Here is a 6321-nt window from a genome sequence, read left to right as displayed (position 1 = left end):
TTATTTGTTGAAACTGTACTTCCGATTTGAAAAAAAAAAATAAATAAATAAATAAATGCCGTTCAATACTAAAAAAAAAAAAAAACACTTAGCTAAGTAACTCAGTAGTTGTACATCCTAGAGTGAAAAGGACTTGCCCTTATCTTCCTAGGATGTTCTAGGATGTGGTTCACTGGGTCAGCTTGAGAAGTTTAAAAGCCTAACTAAATGATTCAGCGGGGGACCAGGGTCCATGAGTGCTACCGGCCCCCCTGTTGTGGCGGTAGCCTGCTCACCATATAAGGGAGGAAAATAGGCTTGTGTGCCCCCCACCCTTTTTGTTTTTCACTCTTTCTGCTTTTGCTGTCTTGAGAAGCCTCAAAGTGTTGCCCCTGAACCATGCCTGCCTGCTTTGAAGCCAGCTGATTTGTTTGTTTTGTTTTGATACAGGGTCTCGCTATACAGTTCAGACTGGTAGTGATCCTCCTATCTTAGCCTCCCTAGTACTGGGATTACAGGTGTGCACCACCACATTAAGACATGTGCCACTATAGAGGACCCACACAGAACGCAGTACAGAGGATTGAACTCCAGACCCTGGGCTTGCCAGGCAGGCGCTTAAGCCACTGAGCTATCTCCCCAGCCCATGAGCTAGCTGATTATGGACTGAAACTTCCACAAACTGTGAGCTTGCCTTCCTTAATTTTGGGTGTTGGGTGTTTTGTCTCAGCAACAAGAGAAAAATTAACCAAGGCTCCAAGTTTCAGCAGGGCCAGGAAAGTAACATTAAACACATGAAATGTTCCACATAGGAGAGTGACTTCGGCACCAACTTGATAAGTGGCACACGGTTCCCCATCTTTGTGTCCAACACACAATAGGGCTCTCAAAGTATATTCCCTGGACCAAGATACAATAGGGCAGTGGCTCTCCAAGAATATTCCCTGGACCAGTAGTATCATCTAGAAGCTCAGAAATGCACATTTAGTGGTTCAGAATGGATAGACTAAGAAATCTGGAGGTGGCAGCAAAGTGGGGAGTACATGTATTGTTTTAAAGATGCAACTACCATTGAGTTTTAGCCACTTAGAAATGGATCTTGTGCTCCTCACGGGCTAATTTCAAATTCATTAAGAATGATGTTCAACGACCTCCGCAAACTCCTTACAAACTGCCTTGCTAACTGCATCTCCACTTAGCAAATGCCTGCTGTCCACACCTGCAAGCCTCTGTGCTGTGAATTTTATTCATAGACACTATTTTCCAGTGCTTCCCAGAGAATGCTAGCATAATCTCAGAACAATGCCATAGGGAGTTCTATTGTTATCTAAGCCACAAAGGAGCAAAGACACTTGCCCAAATTCCAGAAGCCAGATTCAAGCAAGGTTAGGCAACCCCATCCAGCCAGGGTTCTCAGTCACTATCATGTGCTTTCTCTGGGCCTGGGTGGTCCTCTGTCACCTGTTTCTGCCTCTACCAAAGGTAAATACAAGCTGCAAAGTCCTGCTCAACATAACTCCCACCTAGGCCGGAATTCACTGGTATGTGGTCCCAGAGTACAGAATATATACTCCAACCTGTATTGGGGTGGCTGTATACCACTCATTCATCCTTCCAATCAACAAGCTATTGCTGACCCCTGCTACATACCATGATGGCATTCAAATTGAGAGTGACCCTGGCAAAGTCCCTGCCATTATTATTAAAAAGAACTACTTCAGAAATCAGTGTGGAGATTCCTCAAAAAACTAAATCTAGAGGTTCCATTTGACCCAGCTATTCCTCTTCTTGGTATCTTCCCAAAAAAATTAAAAGCACCAGAGACTAGGCATGGTGGTACGTCCCTGTAATCCCAGCTATTGGGAAGCTATGAACAGGAGGATCACTAACAGTCTGATCTAGTAGTGAGACCCTGAGCACCCTGTAGACCCTTCCCTAAAATACAAAAAGAAAAGAATTAAAAAGCATCATGCCACAACAATACATGCACATCCGTTTTATAGCAGTAGAGTTTGTAATAGCTAAATCTTGGAAATAGCACAAAAGCCCATTAATCTGTGAATGGATATAGAAGATGTTATTTTTTTATAAAATGGAGTACTAATCTGCCATAAAGGATAAACTTGAGATATTTCTAGGTAAATGGATGCACCTTGAGACCACACTCTTAATTTTTTTTTTTTCGGTACTGGGGATTAAACTCAGGACCCTGCACTTGCCAGGCAAGAGCTTATTCTACTAAGCTATCTCCCCAGCCCTCTCACACTCTTAATTTAAATAAATCAGACACACAGATTCAAATATCACATTGTTTCTCTGGTGTGAGAAACTGAAAACATAAATAAGGACCAAAATGTATAACAGATATTGTGAAATAGGAAAAACTTGTTCAAATGTGGAGGGGAACTAGAGAGGGAGGAAGGAAGAAGAAAATAGAATGAAAAAGTGGAAGCACAGCTTTTATAAATAAGGGAGAGGAGGAGAATGGGAAAAAAAGAAAAAGCAAGATATATCATGCACGCATACAAATTTCCTATGATAAATGTGATCATCATATGCACCTAAAATATACCAATAAAATTAAATTTTTTAAATTAAAAAATAAAAATAAGATGAATACAAGTTAACATTTCTGGAATTCTATCATGCTACATACACAGTTCCAAGGTTTTACATGTATTATTACATTTGAGTCTCACGACACCTGCATCCCATGATGCAGATGAAAAATGCAGAGAGCGAACAAAGAGGGAGAATGACTTTGCAGCACTCACATAACTGAAGTGTCGGGCACCAGAGTTGGTTTTCCAAGAGGACAGAAAAATACCCAGAAGTTATCCCACAGGGTATAGCAAGGTAGAAGTCAGAAGAAGGTGTTGTGGAAGCACTGAGGAATAGCTGTACCAACACACTTCTCTTTTGTCTTTTCTTTCTTTCTTTCTTTCTTTCTTTCTTTCTTTCTTTCTTTCTTTCTTTTTTCCTTCTTTCTTTGCTGTCTTTCTTTTTGAGACAGGGTGTCATTATGGCCTTGAACTCATTATTCACCGGAGGCTGGCCTCTAACTCACAGCAATCCTCCTGCCTGGCCTGAGTGGTAGAATTACGACATCTGGCTTACTAGCATATTTTGGAGTCCTTCTTCTCCACCACCCCCCAGCTCTGAGTTTCCCCACAACCATGCCATAATATTCATATCTGTTGTATCCCAGCCCCTGGCCTATATCCTAGAGCTCAGATTATTATTCTGCCTAGCAAAAGTGTCAACATCTTAGAATAACTGCCTCAAAATTCTATTTGGGGGGAGTTTTGAAGGAATGAGGCTACAAACCACTGAAAAATAGGGTAAAGAATAAAAAAGGAGCTAAGCATTCTTCATTTGGACTCCATGAAGGACAGTGCCATTCAACCACAGTGAAATGCTTGGTTTGTTGACCGTCTGCATTCACAGACTAATCCCACTGTCCGCTGATGAAAGCTTAACATACAGGGTCCGTGGTAGGTAGGTTCAGACACATTGGTGAGACGCCCCACTGCCCACAATGCCTGGTAAGATAATGGCTTCAGCGTTATCACTCACTTCCTTTCCAACTCACACTCTAAGCACATACTCTACACATGCCACATGTGTGCTCCCAGTTACTCAGAATTTTGAATTACAAGTCTCAGTTCCCACAGCTTCCTTCAATGCCAGAAGTATCGGTCTGATCTTGCTGTACACCAAAGGCAATCCTTACCAGTCCTAGGGTCTTGGGATTAGAAGGGAAAGCAAGAAGCTATGGAAACATCCTCAATGCCCACTAACAGATGAACAGACAAAGAAAATGTGATACACATGCACAGAATGGAATATTATTCAGCCATAAAAAGAATGAAGAAATCATGTCTTTTGCAGAAAAATGGGTAGACCACTGAGTTAAGTGAAATAAGCCAGCCAGAAAATCAAATATCATGTACTTTCTCTGATACAAAAAACTTAGAAAACTTCTTTAAAAATAGATGATATGAAAGTAGAAGCAAGACTATTAGAGAAGAGGAAGGGGATAGAGAAAGGGGTGAAGGTAGTGGTCAAAGTAAATGACATGCAGGTATGAACATGACAAAATGAAATCCACTATTGTGTATAGCTAACATGCACTACTTAAAAAAAAAAAAAAAAGAATTGAAGCAGAACTGTAGACATTTGAAGATGACATAGTGACACAACTGCAAGCAGAAACACCAGGTGGAGATCATTACCAGAATATCAACCCTGATCTCTGGTGCTCTAGGGCTTCTATGAGATAAGCAAACAGGAATTAAAGAGGCAGAATGGTTTGTCATTTGGGGATTGGTTTATACAATGTGCATTACAGTGACCAGTTTCTAAGAGACAGAAGCAAGCAGAACTGGAACAGGAACTATTACCTGGGCAACTAAGAAATTGAAGCATATAGGCTCAGGTTAAGGGACATATATTCTGCCATAGTGATAGCAGCTATTTATCAAGCATCCATGTGCCAGGCACTATACCAACCTTTAAAAATGCTATTCCTACCCCACTGCTAGTTTTGTAAGGAGCTATGGTTTGTTTCATCTGACAGACGTAGAACAGAAGCTCAGAGAAGCCAAGGATGTGCCTCCAGTCACTAGGCTACTACATAAGTAAGGAAGCCACGATTCAAACAAGGACAGACTCCAAAGTTTTTGGATCATACAAAACTACTTCTCAATAATTATGGTGATGGGGTGGTGGTGATAATGGTGGGTGGTGAAGATGGTATATAAATTATTTGCCATTATGAAAAACAACAGTACCTGAGATGTTTTAACCAAAGTAGAAGGACTTTACAGTGAATCACAACAGGGTCAGAATTTCAGCAGGGCTTGGCTGGCCACATTTACTTCCACAGCTTGCTTCCTGATTAGGACAGGCAGAAGACAAAGCCAATTAGAGTGCTGTAGGTTACCTGGAAACCACACACCCCAGAGGCAAGGACACACACTTTCTCCAGACTGAATGATCAGCAGACTGCTTGTCCCACAGCTGGGATTAGAGACACAGGTAAAGATGACTCACTGTCATTAGGAAATCTGAAACTGTGTTACCAGCCTCTACATGCTTTGATGGGATCCCAGGAAACTTCCCAATCCTCGCCCAACATCACAAATTCATGACCTAAAAGAATATTAGTGCTGGCATTTCAAACTTTCTTCATTGCTGAGAAATTGGTTTCTGCTTGTGGCAATCCTATACCCAATATTTAAAAAGGGAGAGAAAGTTTCCTGTCCTTGCTTGACATACCCTCAGTAATAGGCGTTCAGCACCTCACAATGTAGCCATCTGACTATGAAACAATTCCTGGAGACCTTATGGTTCTCCTGAAACCTACCCTCCTAAAATCTGTCAAAGGTAACCTACACAAGGTTGAGCAAATACCTGCTTTTTAAATGTAAATTGACAGCTAGACAACAGCAACACCTTATTGTCTTTTTTTCCCCCAAGAATGAAGCCAAGAGGAGAACCTGGAGGTGCCAGGCTCCTCAGTGGCTAACAGGCAATCATTTACCAACCTGCCCTGGTTTGCAGGCTCACTGCACAGTGCCTGCCCCAGGGAACTCAGGCATGTCATTAGTGCTAGCTGTTGTGGCTGCCAAGGAAACCTTCCCACAGTTTGCAAACATGCTCCGTACACACCAGAGGCAAGGGAGCACTGAACCCCAATGGAAACATCAGGAACCCAGGGACTCCCCTGGAGTAGCACCACTCAGCTCTTGGACTACACATTGGGTTCTGCAATTTTCCCAAGAAAGGAGTCTCCCTCCCATTCTTTTCTCCTGTTTCTCTTGGGGGGTCTACATCCATTCTCAGAACTTACAAGCATCAACAGACCTACTTCATCAAACGCAGAGCTCTCCCTTGCAGCCTCCTATTCAGGCCAGTTTAAGGAGATATTTTTCTTTTTATTCATTTATTTCTGGGTGCACGGTGCATGGATCAATCCCAGGGCTGCATTATACATGTTAAGCATGAGCTCTGCCACTCAGCAGCATTCCCAGGCCCAAAGTGACATTTTTAAAAGACACTGTTCACATTTTTGTCAAAAGATTGTTCCAAGTTTTACCACATAGGACTGGAATAGGGAGATTAGCTCAGTAGAATAAGCACTTGCCTGGCAATCTCAGGGTCCTGAGCCCAATCCCAGGACAAAAAAAAAGAAAGAAAAGAAAAAGAAAAAGAAAAAGAAAAAGAAAAAGAAAAGAAAGAAAAAGGGGAGACCTAGAGCGCGGGTCCTGCAAGTGAGTGAGACGACCACCGAGGGCCGCGGGATCCTGAACAGACCCGGAGTGCAGGCCCGGCGAGTGA

At 42.3% G+C, this 6321-nt stretch overlaps 1 protein-coding gene across 6 annotated transcripts in view; it reads right to left on the bottom strand.

Annotated features, from left to right (window-relative positions):
* The window catches only part of Dzip1l (DAZ interacting zinc finger protein 1 like), a 51861-nt gene that overhangs the window by 41876 nt on the left and 3664 nt on the right, over positions 1-6321 (bottom strand). For 5 of the 6 annotated variants that reach the window (XM_023706741.1, XM_023706747.1, XM_023706753.1 and 2 more), the window contains one exon: positions 4773-4875. The gene's annotated coding sequence lies outside the window, so the exon portion shown is untranslated. Of the gene's footprint in view, positions 1-4772; positions 5103-6321 lie in introns of those variants that run through there. The other variant, XM_004624988.2, reaches the window with a different exon arrangement.

This window comes from Octodon degus, unplaced genomic scaffold, assembly GCF_000260255.1.
Source record: "Octodon degus isolate 3935 unplaced genomic scaffold, OctDeg1.0 scaffold00008, whole genome shotgun sequence".
NCBI classification, from domain to species: domain Eukaryota; kingdom Metazoa; phylum Chordata; class Mammalia; order Rodentia; family Octodontidae; genus Octodon; species Octodon degus.
Note: the sequence above shows the minus strand (reverse complement) of the source record. Positions and strands in the feature narration are given on the sequence as shown.